This window comes from Globicephala melas, chromosome 17, assembly GCF_963455315.2.
Source record: "Globicephala melas chromosome 17, mGloMel1.2, whole genome shotgun sequence".
Classification (NCBI taxonomy): domain Eukaryota; kingdom Metazoa; phylum Chordata; class Mammalia; order Artiodactyla; family Delphinidae; genus Globicephala; species Globicephala melas.
In genome coordinates, this window is record NC_083330.1 from 17,128,047 (window position 1) to 17,146,800 (window position 18,754).

Below are 18,754 nucleotides of genomic sequence, written 5' to 3' on the forward strand. Positions count from 1 at the left end.
CAAATAAAAGGCATTACCAACCCTTGTCAGAGACAGAGAAAGGTATGAAGAACTTCTCTTTAGACTTTTGACTGTCTATTCAACCTCTGGTAGCGCCAGAAATAACATGAAATACTGCAGATGATGTGATTCATTATAGATCATGTGACTTGGTCAAAACCAGGGTCTGGCTTTCTTCAGAAATATAAACTAAAAGGTACTAAAAGGAACCACGGAATTGGTCTCCTTCAGTCTCAGTCAGTGTCAGCGTGTGTGGCTCTCACCGGGATACAAGAGACAGTTTCATAGGAACATGGACATGGAATTAAATAGCATGGAATCAGAAGTATGCCCATCTTTCCCAAATCTAATAAGAGGAAGCATCAGACAACCAGGAATTAAGGGTCAGTCTATAAAGTAACTAACCTGCATTCTTCAAGAATGTCAGTGTCATGAAATGCAAAGAAAGGCTGAGGAATTGCTCCAGATTAAAGAAGAGTAAAGAGAAATGACCACTAAACGCAATATGTGATCAGAACCGGTGCCTACACTGGGGAAAAAATGCTATAAATGTCATTACTGGGTCAATTGACAAAATCAAATTATAGCCTGCAGTTTGATAGAAAAATTGCAGCCATGTTAAGTTTTCTGCATGTGATTATTTTACTGTGATTATAACAGAGAATAGCCTTCTTCTTAGGAAATACATACTGAAGTAGAAAGGGCATGGTTGATGCAACCAACTCAGTGGCAAAAAAAAAAATGTTATAAGCATATATAGAGAGGGTAAATGTGGCCAATATTCAAAACTGGTAAATGTGGATAAAAGCTCTACTGGAGTTCTTTTGTACAATTCTTACACCTTTTTTTTTTTATAAGTTTGAAATTATTTCCAAATAGAAAGTTTTCTTACAAAAGAGTTAGCCAGTCTTTTAATTTTCTTTCAACCCTCATGATTATGTCAAAGAGAAAGTATCAGTTTGGGATTAATATATCTTTAAGACTTTTCTAACACTTGCTAATCTCCCTTTTTAATAAAGAGAGCTCAGGCCTCTGGCTCAGTCTTTGGCAAGCAACAGTTACCAGCTAGAATTTAATACCTCAGTTTTGTTTTCATTGTATTTACTTTCTATTTGTGGGAAGTGGGGTAGCTGTCCTTGCGTGGTAAGATATACAATTACCTTTTAAATAGATTTATATAATTAGAAATGAGTTAATATAGAGAAATATTTATGTTTCATTTTAATGTAAAGTTAATAAATATTAATATAAAAGTGCAGGTAGGGCTTCCCTGGTGGCGCAGTGGTTGAGAGTCCGCCTGCCGATGCAGGGGACGCGGGTTCGTGCCCTGGTCCGGGAAGATCCCACATGCCGCGGAGCGGCTGGGTCCGTGAGCCATGGCCGCTGAGCCTGTGCATCCGGAGCCTGTGCTCCGCAACGGGAGAGGCCACAACAGTGAGAGGCCCGCGTACCGCAAAAAAAAAAAAAAAAAAAAAGTCCTATCTTTACCCTCCAAATGCTACTTGCATTTTTTTTTGCTGAGCTGTTTCTTATTGTAGAGCTGGTCTTGGCACTCCTGTGTCATGAGTCACACGGCAATGGGTGGTGGAATGGGCAATGGCCAGGAGGGCTCCCTCATCTGCGTACCTGCCCCACCATCATCACTAGGGACTGTGTCATTGTAGAGCAGCCACCCAACATTCATAGTTCCAGTTTCCCTTCCTGTAAGATGAAACCATTACAATAGACCCAGGATAGACCAAGAATAGAAACATTAGTGCGTACTAAATGTCAGGCAATTTGTGATTAAACGTCTTGGGCTTCCCTGGTGGCGCAGTGGTTAAGAATCCGCCTGCCAATGCAGGGGACACAGGTTCGAGCCCTGGTCCAGGAAGATTCCCACATGCCGCAGAAAAACTAAGCCCGAGTGCCACAACTACTGAGCCTGCACTCTAGAGCCCGCGTGCTGCAACTACTGAGCCCCTGAGCCACAACTACTGAAGCCCGTGCACCTAGAGCCTGTGCTCCACAACAAGAGAAGCCACCGCAGTGAGAAGCCCACACACCACAACGAAGCGTAGTCCCCGCTCGCCACAACTAGAGAAAGCCCGCGCGCAGCAACAAAGACCCAACGCAGCCAAAAATAAATAAATAAGTAAATTTTAAAAAGGAAAAGAAAGAAATAGTTGAGGGAAGCAAAGTTGGGTGTTCCCATGTCCTGAGGCCCCAGCCCTGTCCCCAGCTCTCACACTCAAAATTCCTGGAGCTGACAGTTAAAATACTTCCTTTTTTTTCTCATGTTTTTACTCTCACACGATGCTATTTTCCATAAATCTGTAGGTGGGTTTTAGTTGCCCTTTGGTGAAAAAGCAGAGCTACTGGGGTTGAGTCAATGTGTATGTATGATCTAGTCCTTCTGCTGCTGTCATCATGGAATTCAACCTCAGGAGCAAGAGGAGAATTCCCTCTGCTTACAGGGGTCCCAGAGGAAGGCGTGGGACAGCTTCCTTGGTCTCATCCCAGGCTTGACCACTCTGACTAGCCTCCCTCACGCCACCTGAATCCACCTGGGCACGAGTGTGTGTGTGCCTCTTCTGTTCCTTCCTCCGTGGACAGCAAATGTCCTCCAGTCTTTGTAAAATAATCTTTATGTGTTTGAAGGTGATCACTAACCTCCTCAAGTATCTCTCCTCAAAGTGAATGTACCCACTTTTTCCATTCCATGCATAAAATAACACTTTCCAATCTATTCATCCTCCTCTGAGCTTTTGTGTTGTTTTCTCCTGTCACTCTAAAGCTGTGGAATCCGGAACAGAATACGGTATCTTGAGGGTACGTGCAGTCAGTGCAAAAATGCTCAACATTCCTGCTTCCTTGGGAGGACGGACCCTCCTCTGGTCTGCAGGTCCCTCTGGATTCTCCAGGCCTGAGCAAATCTGTTCTGGGGGCTTTGGTTGTTCAAGTTCCATCCACGCAGCATTTTAAGTAAGAGGTAGTGCAGGAGGGTCCTCAGAGATACACCCTATAGCTCCATAAGTGGGGAGTCCAGCTTAGTACCAGGTCACTACTAAAAGGTTGACGAGTCCTAATGCTTCCCTAGGGAATCAAATTAAAGTAAAATCAGGCATTCAGGTCATTCTGGAACTTGACAAACTCCTACCAAAGTAGCCTATTTATGGGAGGCTATTATGCAGAATGATATTAGGGACATGAAAAAAAATCACAAAGATGCCCCTCTCCCCAGCACTAGGGGAGAAATTCTACACTGTGCCTGAAAATTTCAATTACTGAACACATATGAGCTTCTTTTTTTTTTAAACATCTTTATTGGAGTATAATTGCTTTACAATAGTGTGTTTCTGCTGTATAACAAAGTGAACCAGCTATACGTATACATATATCCCCATATCCCCTCCCTCTTGCGTCTCCCTCCCACCCTCCCAATTCCACCCCTCTCGGTGGTCATAAAGCACCGAGCTGATCTCCCCATGTGATGCTGCTGCTTCACTAGCTATCTATTTTACATTTGGTAGTGTATATATGTCAATGCCGCTCTCTCACTTCATCCCAGCTTACCCTTCCTTCTCCCTGTGTCCTCAAGTCCATTCTCTGTGTCTGTGTCTTTATTCCTGTCCTGCCCCTAGGTTCATCAGAACCATTTGAACACATATGAGCTTCTTTTAGCAATTCCATGTAAGAATCTTGCCCTGCCCACTTTGCAGGAATGCACTAATATATAGTGATATCCTTTAAAAACTGTAAAAGCAGAGAGAGGAGAGAGGGAGGTGGGGGTAGAGCGAATTTTTACATAATCTGTGTCTGAGGCCATCTCAGAACTGCCCCAGCCCCTGGCTGTCATGAGGCAAGTTCAAGGACCCGAGCACCCACCTAGCAGGGTTAAAGATTCAGCCCCAGGACTTCCCTGTGGTCCAGTGGTTAGGAATACGCCTTCCAATGCAGGGGACATGGGTTTGATCCCTGGTCAGGGAACTAAGATCCCACATGCTTCAGGGCAACTAAGCCTGTGCGCTGCAACTAGAGCCTGCACACTACAACAAAAATCCCACATGCTGCAATGAAAATCCCATGTGCTGCAACTAAGACCCGACACAACCAAATAAATATTAAATAAATATTTAAAAATAAACTCAGAGTTAATTTAAAAATAAACAAATAATAGAGGAAAAGAGAGGGGTTTAAAAAAAAAAAAGATTCAGCCCCAAATTTCCCAGATTCCCTCAGGGTTGAAGGGGGGTTGTCAAATGGCTGCATATTAGACAGTCTACCCAAAAGGCAGGAAAAATCTCTTTTAAACAGAGTTTTATGCTTGTCATTGGAGGCCAGTGAGTCTAGACTTCTCACTTTTTGCATGGGGAAACAACACAGAGGGAGTGACTGGTCCAGGAACATGAAACAATTAGTGGCAGAACCAGGACTAAAATTGACCTGTCTTTCCTTGGCCATTTTGGCCCTCTTTGAAAATACTAGAGCAGCAAAGCACTAAATAGAATGGGAGAAATTCCTTCGTCTCTCTACCCGGACACTTGCGATAGATGGGGCACGCCAACCACAATTTTCTGGTTCAGCTCAGACGGCAGATGCAGGATGGGTAAGTGGGAGGTAGGGATGAACCCTGTGTGTGTACATTCCAACTCCTTTCTTTGCATTTTGGTTCCATTTAACAACGTGTTACCTCTTCACAGAGTAGTTTTTATCATTGCAGGATGCCAAGAATGACATCAACATCTATTAAAACCTAATGTTTCACATTCTCAACTGTAAACATTAACATTGCTTAGTTTCCAGATATAAACTCACAGTCATTCTGAAGTTGGATGGTTTCTTTCCAAGAAAGTTGATGTTACTGTAATGAAATTTACCTAATTAATCTCCTTAAGGAGGGAAGGAATCCAATGATGACGGTTAATAAAGACCTCAACGTTCTTCTTGCAATCAGAGCAAAGCAATCTGTGGATTCGTTTTGGGAGAGACCATAACTTTCCAAATAAATCTTAGTAAAGCTCTGCAGACAGGGTTCTTGAGCTATTTCCCCACTTGGCTGGCTTCCTTTCAGCTTAACTAGCCCTGTGTAAACTCCTATAGGACCTCTGGATATACTTATATTCACCTGTGACGTTGGACCCCAACATCTAGGGTATTGTTCTTGGTGCCAAGAGCTCATATGAAAGGGAAATTTGAACCAGTCATTGATGGAAACTCTTGGTTTGCCAGACTTCAAAGCCATCCCCTACCTGGGGCATCATCTGCATACCGTGTGCCTGGACCCACCTCCTGATACCTGCACAATGTTTTGGCTGCACCAAGCAGTGAATACGAACAGCAGCCGTCAGCCTCCGCCAGGGTCTTCCCTGGACCCCGACGGAGCCATCTACATATACGTAACCAAGAATCTCTCCTTTCGGGGCTTCCCTGGTGGTCCAGTGGTTAAGACTCCACGCTCCCAATGCAGGGGGCCTGGGTTCAATCCTTGGTCAGGGAACTAGATCCTGTATGCCGCAACTAAGAGCCCACATGCAGTAACTAAAAATTTCACATGCCACAAGTAAAGGTCCAGCATGCCGCAGCGAAGATCCCGTGTGCCACAAAGAAGACCCGGTGCAGCACACGGTGTCACACCAGGGTATAGGAAGCCACAGTGGGGAGTAAGGAGAACATTCCCTGGTCTCCCGGTCCTGAGTTCAAGAGGACTGCAGAAGTGGCACCCACAGGAAAGAGTCTTCTGAGAGACAGCCTCTGTGAAGATGTTGAGGGAATGGGGGTGTTTAGGAACCCCGGGACTGGGGGTCTAACAGGTATGAAGGGAATCACTGGGTTGGAATCTTGGGATGTTAGGTCAGAGCAGTATGGGTGTGATGGTATGGAAGGGTTTGGAAGGTTATAGAAAAAGCTTAGGAATGTGGCAGGAATCCAGTTTTTCAAATTGGTACAGCTGGTCATGGAGAGGCAAACAGCCAGGGTAACTTGATCCTCAGCCCCCGAATACGGAGCTGGATCCGTTTAAGTCCTTGCTGATTCAGGACCTGACCGGACTGGGAAGGGAGGTGGGGCTGGGTTTACAGGTGGCAGGCGGGACAAAGGGTGTCAAGGCAGGTAACCTACCAGGCCTGACACTATCTCGGCAAAGAAGGCCATAGAGAGCCTCAGAAGGCTGGTGACCTGAGTAGAGTTTTGAAGAACAGAATCTCTCCGCCACTCCCTACCCCATCCAGGGAAAAATATTGTTTAGGTCTTGCTACGGTAACATCCTGGAGTAATTCATCCTATGGCAGTCATCCTGTGCTTTCTGCAGCCTCCACTATCCTTGTGAGGGCCCTGAAATCTGGGACTGAAAATTACAAACTTATTGTAATTTCTGGTCTCATCATTTATGTCCCAAGTGGGATTGTAAGCTCCATGAGGGCAGGGAACAGATCTATTTCCATAGATCAAGTTCCAGCACAATGCTTGCCCTCAGTAAGTATTTAGCAAAAGAATGACTAACTCTGGCAGATGACATTATTATGCTCAAGTATTCAATTCCTCCTTCCTTAGAGCACAACCCTTTGGGATTGGTCACGTGACTTGCTTTGTCCAACAAAATTCAAGTGGGCGTGACGCATGCCATTTCCGAGGAGCGGACTGAAGGGAGAATGCACGGCTTAGCTCAGCCTCTTGTGCTTCTGTTCTCTGTCACAGGGCTGCGGGTTGCAGGTAAGGGTTGCTCCTGCAGCCCGAGTCCCAGAACAGGAAGATGCTAGAAGCCACCCTATAGTCAGCCCACAGCCTAGTGCAGAGCTGTGGCCATTCCACAGCACGATGGAGACGTCAATGTCTGTAAGCCACCGAGTCTGGGAGTTGTTACCATGACAAAAGCCCTGAGGTTGGGGGAATAAATTATCTCCTGTTTAATTTCTCCCGAGTGCTGTCACAGCTGCCTTCAATGCCTCCATCTTGCCAAAGCTGAGAGCAGATGGCAAACCCACCTGCCTTGCCCCCCATACCAGCAAGCGAGCAGTCTCTCTGCTGTCCTCTCCAAAAGAACACAAGTTTCCACCGTCCCAGAGAAACCTAATGGTTAACTGTCAAGGCCGCCTACCATGAAAAGTGGCCTGAAAGCAAGTTTACATATCATATTTTAAACATTTACAGTTTTAAAATAAATACAAGACTGAAGCCGGCTCCAACCCCCTCCCTGTCTTCACCTGCCAGTGAAGCATGTTCTCTCCAGTTCTTCAAAAAGCCAGAGTGGTGCTCAGGGGCTGGAGGTGGAGCGTTGTCTGCAAGTGATGTGATTGAAAGCTCAGGGTCTTCTCCCTCTGCACCAGTCTTCGAGTTATCTTGGGAAGAACTTGGAATATAAAATGTACACAGACTTTGCACGGAAGGAAAGGCAGACCCAAAGAAATCCTGGAGACACCGTACTCTTCTCAGTTCTCTTATTATTCCCTGGAGCTACCTATCTTGAAGAGAGGTGAAAAAAATGTAGACAGAGCTATAAGAAACTAAGTAGCTAAACATCTGGAAACTAAACAAAATGGTTCATATTTTTATCAGACCCTGTAATGACATCCACCTTCCTGGTCTCAGCCTCCACCAATGTGCTGATAATTTCAAACTCTACCTTTCCAACCTCGACTTTTCCCACAGGGTGCAGATCCTTAGAGCCACTTGGCTGTCCACAATACTTCAAATGCAATATGTTTGAAATGAAACCTTGGGCATCCCCTTGAGTATGGGCTTCTTTCTCTTCAGTTTCCATGTTGACTGATGGTACCCCATCCACCTCCTTGTCCAAGCCAGAAACTGGGGATCTTGTTGGATCCTTTTCTCTCCCTCAGCCCCTGAATTCATCTCATTATCAAGTCCTACGGTTCTACCCCAAATCCTTCGTGGGAGAAAGCTGGCTATAAATAATTCACACCTCCATATATAAATAAAGGCCCTACTTACATTATCTCTGAAATGTCCCTAAAACTCCTTTCCCCTATCCTACTGTTAAGGAGGAAGAAAACTTTCCTCTACCTTCTAGGTTCTTCTGGTTGGTATAAGACTTAAATCGACATGAGACAGAGTAACAGGAGAAAATTAGATTTAATTTTGCACATACAGAAACCCCACACACATGAAAGGGTCAGAGACAGAAAGGTAAAATGAAGTCTATATGCCATCCTGAGTGAGAAATGGTATAGGAGCCTGGGGCTTCCAAGGAAAGAAGGTCCCTCACAGGACAATAAGAGGAAGAGCAGATGCTTGGTATCTAGATATTTGCCCTGCCATACAGATGGGACCACTTGGATAAAATTTGTCTCCAGTAATAACTCTTGGCTGGGAAAAATCCCCAATTTAAATTCTTGTAGGTAGTTAGGGGAGGGCCAGTAGTTTCTCTTGAACCCACAGGGTCTCGATTGCCTTTAGTTCAAAATAGTCCTCATCCAAGAGTGATACATTTGGGGGAGGCTCGTTCTGACCCCCATATCACTCATGGTCCCTCACCCTAACTGTCTCAGTTCATCTCAACTCCTGCAAAAATCTCCTAACTGGTCTCTGCCTCCAATGTGGCTGGCTGCTGCCCCCCTGACCTGCAGTCTATCCTTCAGACCAGAGTCCTCTTCCTAAAACACAAATCTGATGGTATCATTCCCTTCCTGGAAAGCTCACTGTGGCTTTCCATCGGCTAGAGAATAAAGCTCCACCTTTGATGGCTCATGGAGAACTTTGTGACCGGCCTCTGGGTGTTTTCCAGGCTCATTTCTTACAGTCTCAAAGCTCTGAGCATTGGGAACATGCTGTGTTCCTTCTTCCTGGGGACGCTGTATTTACCTAGAGGACCCCTGCTTATCGTTCACGCCTCCACCCAAGAGACTGCCTCGCAGTCCTCTGCAAAGGCTGTCCTACTGCTCCCACCCCTCAAAGACTTGGGCAGCGCCCCTTCTCCCCCAACTGTCCGAAGCTCTGCTACAGTCACAACAGGATTGCCTCTCGTGTTGTGTTCACACGTCTGCCTCTCGTTTCGAGCTGTGAGTGATGTGAAGGTGGCACACTTGCCTGAGTTATCGCTCTAAACTCAGGGCCAGGCACACTGCATACATTCTGTCAACATCACAGAATAAATGGAGGAATGAATGTAGGAGTAAATTCTCTAGTCATAGCCTAAGTGTCCTTATGCGGATAAATGACTTAGCATATTAATTTTCCTATCTGAAACTGAAAGTCAGAATGAGAATCAACAAGTCAGGGCTTTTGCTTTTTTTAAGCAATGTTCGGAAGAGAAGGACAAAACATTATGCTATTGCAGCATGATTTCTAGAAGGATGATGGCATTTGTTGTAGGATCAGAACATAACAAATACGCTGAGAATACAGATACACTGACACATAGCATTGATGTCCCAGGCCAGTAATGTTAAAGGGGACATAATAGGAAGCAAGGTGTTTAGAACCTAAGCTTGTTCCTTTGTCATGAGAAAGCATAAAAGCTTATTTGGCAGGGCTCCCCAGACTTCTCTTTTGTGAGGAGTATCGTCCCTAAGAGCATGAACTTTGGAGCTCAAACTCTCAAGCTTTGAGTCTCAGCTCCAGCACTTATTAGCTCTGTAGGTGAGTAACTTAAACTCTCTGTGCCTCGATTTTCCTGTCTGTAAAATTAGTATGTTAATAGCACCTACCTCGGGACTTCCCTGGTGGCGCGGTGGTTAAGAATCCGCCTGCCGATGCAGGGGACGCGGGTTCGAGCCCTGGTCTGGGAAGATCCCACATGCTGCGGAGCAACTAAGCCCGTGCGCCACAACTACTGAGCCTGCGCTCTAGAGCCCGCGAGCCACAACTACTGAGCCCGCGTGCCACAACTACTGAAGCCCGCGTGCCTAGAGCCTGTGCTCCACAACAAAGAGAAGCCCTGGCAATGAGAAGCCCGCGCACGGCACAGAGAGTAGCCCCCTGCTCGCCGCAACTAGAGCAGCAACAAAGACCCAACGCAGCCATAAATAAATAAATAAATTTGTAAAAAAGAAAAAAAAATAGCACCTACCTCATAAGTTACTATAAGGATTAATGGAATTAATGCAGATAAAGTACTTACTACTTGGGATAACACAAGAGCTAGTTAAGACATATATTTTCCCCAAAATGTTAGGATGCATTTTCAAAGTATCAGAGATGGTTAGATCCTCTTTCTATGGCATTTCTGCTACATAATCAAGGATTTTAGGTATTTTTATCATTCTTCATCATTCATTATTGTCCACAGTTTTACAAAATCCACACAATTTTCACAACGGCTATATGAAGATTTAGAGAAATAGAGCCAAGATATAGGACTTCGAGGAGTTTATCCCCAGCTCCCTTTCTCAATAACTAGCTTCCAACTTTTGTTCAAGAGGGATCAAGCCCAGAACAGTGAGTGCAGGACACCCAGAGGCTCACCACGATGTGTGTGCCGGTGTCACTGTGCCATCTAGTGGACTCAGAGTTTAGCCGCTGTTTGGAAGCCCTCCCAGAAGAGCTGGATTCCAGGGAAGGGTTTAGCCATAACTGCTCTGGTCCGTCTGGCCAGCTTCCAGGTGATCTCATAACACCACTCCCTTGATGTGCACCATCAGTGTTAATCGTGTAGGACGTCCGGAATCCCTCTTCTAAGGTGACAGCTCTACCAATGCATTCAGCTTGTCCATCCCCCGTCACAACCATCTTTGCAGAAGTGGGCAGAGAAGAAAGGAATGAAAACGGACAGTACAGTATTTATAACTGCGAGAAAGAAGCCAGCCAACATTCACCTATGTTTTAATAAGGATCTACCAAACAAGCCAGAAAGCAAGACATGCCAATGCTTAGTAACTTTTTGACCTTCATTTCTGGCTTCAGTGCATCTTGGCACAAGGCAGCCTGGGGCTGACAAGGGCTGAGCCAACTAAGGCCTGAATCCCAATTTATTGAAGTGTTTTTAGAGGCGGCCAACTGCTCTCTGCAGGTGATTAAAAGCCTATCCCCAGAAGGCTAGTAAACACTCCCCCACCAATAACTCAGCTCTGGCGTGCAGGGCAAGGGGTATTGAACACCATAACGGGAGAGAATATCCACATAAAAACCCAGTTAAAGGCAAGGTTTGCCTTTGAGGGGCACTTGGAGGCCCATAATCCACCTCATCTTTATGTTCTATTCAGAGTTCTTGGCCACCATGACCAGGCGGACCGATATTCAACTTGAAAGGCAAGGGGTTTGATATCAGCAACTAACTGAAATCACTTGCTTGGGCCTCAGGTCAACACATTCTAGCCACAGACATGGCAACGGGTGGGTGTGGCTGTGCCTTGTCCAGGATGCAGGTACTCTGGGCGTTCCATGCATTTCATGGTCCTTCAAAATTTTAATACTATCATGAGAAAGAAGGAAGTCTCTGGGACACTGTTCATCCCAGAAAAATTCCAAATCAAGGAGAGGATTTAAGTAGGAAAAATCTAAAAATATTTCAAAAGAAAAGTTTCAAAGAAAAGGGAGTATGTAGTGAGACATATAGCACAAGGACAAAGTGAGGACTTGTAGGCAGAGTCCCGTTTTCCCCCTTTTTGGCTAGTCCCCAGGTTTTAAACCTTGTTCTTTTTTTAAAAATGTTTATTTATTTATTTATTTTTGGCCGCACTGGGTCTTTGTTGCTGTGCGCGGGTTTTCTCTAGTTGCGAAGCTAGGGCTACTCTTTGTTGCGGTTCACGGGCTTCTCGTCGCGGTGGCTTCTCGTTGCAGAGCACGGGCTCTAGGCATGCGGGCTTCAGTAGTTGTGGCACGCAGGCTCAGTAGTTGTGGCTCGCGGGCTCTAGAGTGCAGGCTCAGTAGTTGTGGTGCACGGGCTTAGCTGCTCCGCAGCATGTGGGATCTTCCCAGACCAGGGCTCGAACCCGTGTCCCCTGCATTGGCAGGCAGATTCTTAACCACTGTGCCACCAGGGAAATCCTAAAGCTTGTTCTTCTTAAAGGCCAGTTATAGAAAATAAACTGAGTCAAGGCACCATTTCTTAAAAATGCCAAAGAGAAGCAGCTACTGAACGATGTCGTTCATGCTGCAGAAGTTGAGAGGAGGGAGCAAAGTCTTGTCCCATGCCTGGTGACTAGCTGTCCTGAGCAGGGAAGGTCCGTTTAGGCTCTGCTGGGTGGCCCTATGTGGACACTTGTCCTTGAGCGTCTAGAACCCAGAGAATAGGACCTCAGTCCACACACCCCAACCCCCAAGCCTTCACTCTACCCAACAAACAATGCACGTCCTAGAGAGGTCAAGGTCCCTCAGCTAGTGAGTGGCAGAGTTGGGATTCAAGGTTCCAAAGCACATGTTCTTAACTTCATTTCATTGCTTTTGCAACAGGAACCTGTTTTGGAGGAAATTCATTCATTCAAAAAATTTTTGAGCTCCCATAAAATGGGAGGATATCATGGTGAATACAATATAGCTCCTGCCCCCCAGTAGGTCTGTCATTCAGCAGAGAAAATAAACAAGTACATCAACAGTTACAAAGAAGTGTGGTGAGTTGCTCCAGGTGGGGTCGTAGGCTACGCATACGTGACAGAAGGCATCCAAGTCAGCTCTGGACAATAAGGGAAGACCGTGTTAAGAAACTGGAATCCCAAAGGGCGAACAGAAGCTAAACAGGAGAGAGAGGGAAAGATATTCTAGAAAGGCCTCCAGACATGGGAGAATATGATAAATTCAGGGGACTGCAAAATTTGGACACGGTTAGAGCAAAGGGTGTCTATATGCACAGTGTGTGTATGTGTGTGTGTGTGCACGTGTGTGTGTACTGTGGGGGTGAGAGGTGTGTGCAGTGGAAGAGTAGATGAGACCAGTGAAACAGGTTGATGAGACCAGTGAAACCAGATCATAAGGGTCTTGAACGTCATGCCAAGGAGTTAAAATTTCAGCTTGAAGGTAATGGAAAACCTATGCAAGATTTTTTTTTTCTTGATGTGATTTAATACACATTTACAAAGAGAACTTTAGCAGTAGTGTGGAGCTTGAATTGAAAGGGGAAAGCAGTAAAGTTCAAGACGGTTTCAAAAAAGAAATAGCTTGTTTCCCTAAACAATATATTCTCCATACATATTGACTATTATTTGACATCTTTTATGGGACAAGGGTAAAAGTAAGGAGTCCTGAGCCACAAACCCTCTTGAGACCCACACTCCCTCCGTGGCTCCTGTGGGTGCCTTCCTGCTGCCTGGGACCCCTCCACCCTGGCCACAGTTTGTTGGACTAGGGTGGGCACCAGACCTGAGGCAACCCATTCAGGACCTAGGGTGGGGGTCAAAACTGCCCATCAGGCATGACAATGACCTTGTACATTACTCGAATCCTATTATCTGAGGAGTTGGAACAGGAGACAAATAAGAGGCTTGAACAGTAGTGGAAGGAGCAGAACTTGAAAAAACTATTTGAGAAAACAAAGACAGGACGATCTGGACATGGTAAGGGGTACTCATGCCGCTGATGGGGCACCAGAAGAACACAGACCTTTCCGTTCCCAAACCACGTCCATCCTGGGTGAGCCCCAGCTCTTCATGGTGACCAGGAGGCTGGGCCCTGTGGCAGAGGCTCCTCTGGCCTTATTTCTATGGTGTCCTGACAACAATGCCCTTGAAGTCGAGTGAGTGCGCTTCTGTTCCTGGTAACCCAGGAAGGACGAGGAACACACACAGGCGTCCAGGGAGCCAGACCCTGGTGGGGATTCGTCAGCAGCGTACGGACTGTTAGTTAACCTCCTACCGTGCGGTTTCCTAGTCCTGTCTAGGGAAGAGAAGTGTAAGTGTCCACAGTCCTCATCGTGCGGTGACAGGGCTATGGAAGGTGTCACAGAAGCACCCTGAGCAGGGTCAGGAAAGCTTGGAACCCATTAGCCGCCTAGGAATCAACCTGTAGGTGCTGGGAAACAATGGGGTCCACCCTCGGGCCTCCCCTGGGGTTGGGATGAATGAGCACAATGGCAGTGACCTGTTTCCTGGCCACAGGGGCCCCACCCCCTCCCGCTTCTCCTACAGACGCTGCTCTCACCATTTTTAGCTTCATTGCCCACGCCTCACTGAATGTGTATGGGGTGCCAGGCTCTTCCAACTATCTAGAAGTTCCAAGGCTGTAGATAATGAAGGGGAAGAAAGCAAGAGAATGTTCTAAAGGAGCTTGAGGTCTCTCTGTGGAAATGACGTAGACTCAGGAAATGGTGTGAAAATGTGAAGTACAAATGAACATTGATTGAGCACCTACACTCTACCAGGCACTGTCCCAGGCATTCGGGACATTATCTCTAGCCCTGATCACAGCTCTACGAGACTGGTAATATTGTACCATTTTATAATAAAGTACAAGATCCAGAGACGTTAGTTAACTTTTCTAGGACCAAAAACCTGTGGAGAACCATAGTACCTTCCCAGGAGAAGAGTAATATAATTGCAATGGCACTTTGAAAAGATTAATTAAGAGATGACATTCAGGGTTATCCCAAGGTAGAAGAAACCAGACATTTTATACTGATCTGTGCAGAAGATGAGACAGGACTGCTGTGGGAATAAGAGGAAGAGAAGGTTTGGAAAGAGAGACGTATGATCACCAAGGGGACAGAGAAAAGATGCTGTAAGAGCCGACCCAGTTTAAGTTCAGAAGAATGTTCACTGATGACTAATGGTAGGTACCATACTTCCTATTCAAAGCCCCACATCCTCTTTCAGATTGGGAAAAAATTTAGAAGGAAATATGCAAAGTTAACCAATGCGCCGAATCCGAACTAACTGTGGCGTTGATGATGTCTGGAGTGGCAAAGCCACAGTATGAAGCAACTTCAACTGTCTGCCCCAGCCCAGCCCTAACCCTATCCCCAATCCAGAGCTTCTGCTGGAGACAGAAGTTTAGTTGGGCACGGTTGTCCATGACTCCGTCTCCAGCCTATGCCTGTCAGACAAGGAACGGATGTCTGGTCCACCGGCCAGCAGCGAGTCAACACTCCCTCGAGACTCTGAAGTACAACAGAGAGACAGTACTCAGAGCAGAGAACACACCTGGCTCTGAACAGTGCCCACATCCCTGTTCCCATGAGGCTGGATGAACTTTGGATCTTATATCCAAGAAATTATCTGTTATACTCTTCTAAGCAATGGTCCTTTACACGAGGTATCTCGAGCGGAGCTCTGTTCTTCATAACCAGAATCTCCTCTTGACTAAGAGAGGGAGGCAGGTAGATACAGTCTAGGCTGGGAGTTGCAAAACGGCGGCCTGCAGGGCGAACCACAGACGTGTTTACTGTGGCCCACACGGTGCTGCGGCTGTTGTTTTCAATTGAATTTGGCAGCCTTCAGGCAGAGCATCCTCCTTTCAGTTTGCTGCAGCCTTTCTACTACCCCTTGTATTACCAGAGTATCTATCTGCCTCTCCTCATTCATTTCACATTACCTGCTTCACCTCTGTAATTAAATGAGCTTGTAATCTGTGATCTAGACCTGACATGGGTTGTGAGTGTGTATGTGTGGCTTGTGTGTGTGTAAATGAAGGCACCAATCATAGCAGTGGTAAAATAGAAAGAATACTGGATAGCAGCAGAGTCCCCCTTTGTCTTTTCAGTCGTTTAAAAGCAAACATATTTAGTGGGCAAACACTGTTGGAGACAGAGGGAAAGTACGGTGTTGTAATCAAAGAAAAGGTACAGCCAAGTGTCCCTGACACAGTGCTTGGGGGCCATGAATGGATACAATGGCTTCATTCGTTGGGATGCTTTTGGATGCAAGTGGCAGACACCCAACTAAAACTAGATTTTAAAAAGAGGGAGGGGATCTACCTCATAGCATCAAAGGAATAATTTCTGTAGAAACCAGTCTTCAGGGACAGAGGACCTTCAGGGACAGAGGACCTAGTACCACTAGACTTCTCTTTTTCTGTTTCTCATCACTTCCTGTTTCCTTCTGTCTCTTTAGTCTTGCCTTTATTTTGAAGAAAGATCTCTATCTCTGTCTCTGGGGAAAGGAAAATGATGCTGGCATCTCTAGATTCACATACTCCAAGTATAGCAACCCCTTTGAAAGGAGAGCTTCTCTCTTCCACCACTTTGAGAACATGGCTGATTCTTGCAGGAGGATTTTGAATAGCCCCAGTTGGGTCAGGATCCAGAAGCCTTGAGTTCTCCAACTGGCTCAGCCCAGGCTATGTACCCACACGTTTATGGCCGGGGCGGGGTGGGGTAGGGGGCAGTGGGGAGGGTGTCTGCTACCAAAAGGAGGGAGATGGAAGAAAGTTTGCTAGAAAACCAAAAACCATAGCTAGACAACCCACTACAATTTATTAAAATTCATTGTAGTTAAATGACTTTACTAAATACTATTTTGCCAGGTGAAAGCAAGCATTTCTGCACTCAAATGGTAGAATCTGGTCAAGCAGTTCTGTAGGTCCCACTAAACAATTCCCTGGATCTATCAAGCAAGGAGATGTTCCCACCCCTCTGGCCCGGGTTGCTAGGGCTTGAGTATTTCCAGAAAACAAAAACTTTCTTCCTATCCTTTCTCTACAGAATCTGCTCCCAAACCATCAACAGAAGGGAGTTATTCACACCTGTGCACGGGTTAATTTATCAGAAAACTTTTGCTGGGGTATGAAGTTTGGCAGGAGACAGGAAGGAAGGGAATGAAAGGCACTTTGGGGGTTTCTGGAGAAGGGAGGAAGGAGTCACTTGTGGGTGGCAGGTGAGAAGGTGACAAAGGCAAATTCACTGTTTTGAAATTTTCCCTGAAGAGAAGGTCAAATGTCACTGGTTCAGGGCTTCCCTGCACCTCTGTGTTGGGAAAAGCTGGAGTGGGACCTGCTAACTTCAACCATACTCATGGCGCACAGTAGAATCCAGGGCACTGGGAGCCAGAACCCAGAAGGTTGCGGGGAAGGTGAGCCCAGAAAGCAGAAATCCAACAGCTCTGAGAGAGCAGAACAGGGAAGAATAAATTCCAAACGAGTGCGATCAGCCAGCTGAGCAAGTTGAAGGATGCGCCAGGAGAGTAGCTCAGACAGAGGTGAGCTGGGAAGAGCTGGTCCATGTGGACTGAAAGCACAACTTAATTTTTGAAGAGAGACTGTGACCACAGACATGGCTGGAGAGGCCACCCCCCCACTCAGAGTCCTGAAAGGGGAGGAGGAGAGTGAGAGTGGGTCAGCCTGTCTCCAGCCGATGGATGCAGGAGTGGGGGCCATCCTGCCCTGACCGCTGGGGATCAGGTGTGCAAACAGTCACACTCAGGACGATCACCGAAGATCATGTACCGCCATGTTTTCTTCTTGGCTCTGAACCGCCAGCTGCCCAAAGTTTTTCATCATATGTTAGATGCACCATCATTTTACGTACCACAAAATAAAAACAATTATGCCAATTACACTATAATACAATGCTTTCCTATCCCTTCGGCATTTAATCACTTAGAGGATTTGTGACTTATTGAGATACAGATTTTATTAATACGTCAAGCCTTGTGCACCCATAAAAGGAAAAATGGAAGGGAAGTAAAATGGCTAAAATGGCTTCCTAAAGCTTTCTCATGTCTGGTGTCTAATTCTCTGAATCACTTTTAGATTCAGAGCCTTTGATGTTTCTGTTTTTTCCTACACAGTCATCCTCTACTTTCAACAATGTTGGTGACGCAGCTTCTTAAAAGAGAATAAAACTGATACACGTATTCTTTCCACTAGAAATTTGAATATGGGCTGCATATCAGATAATATTAAGATATCAATGTTAGATTTCCTGAGCGTGATAATAATCTGCGGTTATCGAAAAGAATGTCCTTGTTCCTAAAAGATACGTGCTGAAGTATTTAGGAGTGAAGTGTCATGATATTTGCACATCATTTTCAAAATGATCCGGCAAACAAATAAATAAACAAACAAAACCACCCCAAAAAACAGAGAGAGGAGACGCAAATCTCTAAATGGTATCATTAAGAAAATCTAGGTGAAGGATATCTAGGTATTTGTCAAATAACGTTTTAAGCTTTTCTGTAAGTTTAAAAATCTTCAAAAGGGGGCTTCCCTGGTGGCGCAGTGGTTGAGAGTCCACCTGCCGATGCAGGGGACGCGGGTTCGTGCCCTGGTCCGGGAAGATCCCACGTGCCGCGGCGCAGCTGGGCCTGTGGGCCATGGCCGCTGAGCCTGCGCGTCCGGAGCCTGTGCTCCGCAACGGGAGAGGCCACGACAATGAGAGGCCCGCGTACAGCAAAAAAAAAAAAAAAAAAATCTTCAAAAAAATGTTATGAGAAAGAAAAGTGTTCTACTAAGAAATCCACTCAGGGGACTTCCCTGGTGATGCAGTGGTTAAGAATCCGCCTGCCGGGGCTTCCCTGGTGGTGCAGTGGTTGAGAGTCCGCCTGCCGATGCAGGGGACACGGGTTCGTGGCGCGGTCCGGGAGGATCCCACATGCCGCAGAGAGGCTGGGCCCGTGAGCCATGGACGCTGAGCCTGCGCGTCCGGAGCCTGTGCTCCGCATCGGGGGAGGCCACAACAGTGAGTGGCCCGCGTACCGCAAAAAAAAAAAAAAAAGAATCCGCCTGCCAGTGCAGGGGACATGGGTTCAAGCCCTGGTCGGCGAAGATCCCACATGCCGCAGAGCAGCTGAGCCCGTGCTCCACAACTACTGAGCCTGCGCTCTAGAGCCCGGGAGCCACAACTACTGAAGCCCGTGTGCCACAACTACTGAAGCCCGCATGCCTAGAGCCTGCTCTCCACAACAAGAGCCACCGCGATGAGAAGCCCACGCAGCACAACAAAGATTAATCCCCA

The 18,754-nt window shown here is 46.3% G+C and overlaps 1 protein-coding gene across 1 annotated transcript in view; it reads right to left on the reverse strand.

Moving 5' to 3' along the window:
• Positions 1–3,431: 3,431 nt before the first annotated feature.
• Positions 3,432–18,754, reverse strand: part of C17H8orf89 (chromosome 17 C8orf89 homolog) — a 78,234-nt gene continuing 62,911 nt past the window's right edge. Inside the window, exon 6 of the mRNA XM_060287475.1 lies at positions 3,432–7,435. The gene's annotated coding sequence lies outside the window, so the exon portion shown is untranslated. The remainder of the gene's footprint in view (positions 7,436–18,754) is intronic.